Here is a 1,274-nt window from a genome sequence, read left to right as displayed (position 1 = left end):
CAGGCACAGAGGGAGGGCTTTGCCACGCTCAGAGTGCCCCCCTGGCAAAGCACTCCCAAAAATGCCCTCCCAAGGGCTCTCCCAGCACAGGGGGACCCTCACTGGGGCCAGCAGCCAGGAGCAGCCCTGGAAGGATCCCCAGGGCTGCCCCCAGGGCCAGCAGCTCCTGAATGAGCAGAAAGCAGCAGCTCTGCCAAGCCTGCCTGCCAGGGCTGCGCTGCCCAGGGGGAGAGGCAGCGTCTCCTCCTCCTCCTCCTCATTGAAACTGCCCAGCTGGAGCGTCCTGCCTGTTCCCAGGGGAGTCAGCCCTGCCTGGGGCTCTGAGGATGTGCTCTGCGACCTATGGGACAGCTAACCCTTCCCACTCCCACTCCCACTCCCATTCCCATTCTCACTCCTGTTCCCACTCCCATTTCCACATTCCCATTCCCATTCCCTGGGCCCCTGCACTGTCCCAGGTTGCTCCAAGCCCCAGAGGGATGTGGGGTGTGGGAGAGGCAGGAGATCCACCCTGGAATGGCCCCACCATGGAATGGAATGGCCCCACCATGGAATGGAATGTCCCACCATGGAATGGCTCCCTGGGAAATCCACAGCTGAGCCCAAAGGCGGCTGGGTCAAGCCGAGCACAGGTGTGGAGTCAGACTGGGGTTAAACAAGGGTTAAACAGGGGTTAAACAGGGGTTGAACAGGGGTTCTGGATTGTTGTGGACGGTGGGAATGGTCCCCATGGCGGGACACACTCACACACCCAAGGTAAGGAGCAGCTCCTCCAGGGAGTCCTGCCCAGCTCAGGAGGGACTGGTGGAGGTTTATCAGCCTTTTTATCAGCCTCACTGGTTCCACCAGCACAACCAGTCCTCTCTGGTCACCCACACTGGGTGGTAACAATGCCCACCTGCCCCTGCCCTGCTCACCTGGGCACAGGTGTGTGCCCGAGCACAGCTGCTGTGCCCATCTCAGCTGGCAGCTGTGGGGGTGACAGCTGTTCTATCTGTCACATTCTCTTAACCTGACACCATCCTGGGGGTCACAACCCCCCCTCCATCCCATGGCACCAGATCTGGGCATTGCCCGGCGGGGCTGGCAAAGTGCCCACCTGGAGCACCCCTGGTTCTGGGAGCCCCACCCCGTCCCAGAGCTGCTCCTCCCCTCCCAGCCAGCCTGGGCAGAGCCCATTCCCGAGCAGCAGCCCCCCGGGACAAGGACGAGGCCGCGCCGTGCCACGCCGAGCACCTGCCCGCCCTCACGGGGCTCGAACCCACGACCCCGGG

Source organism: Geospiza fortis, unplaced genomic scaffold (assembly GCF_000277835.1).
Source record: "Geospiza fortis unplaced genomic scaffold, GeoFor_1.0 scaffold148, whole genome shotgun sequence".
NCBI classification, from domain to species: domain Eukaryota; kingdom Metazoa; phylum Chordata; class Aves; order Passeriformes; family Thraupidae; genus Geospiza; species Geospiza fortis.
This window is presented reverse-complemented; position numbering follows the sequence as displayed.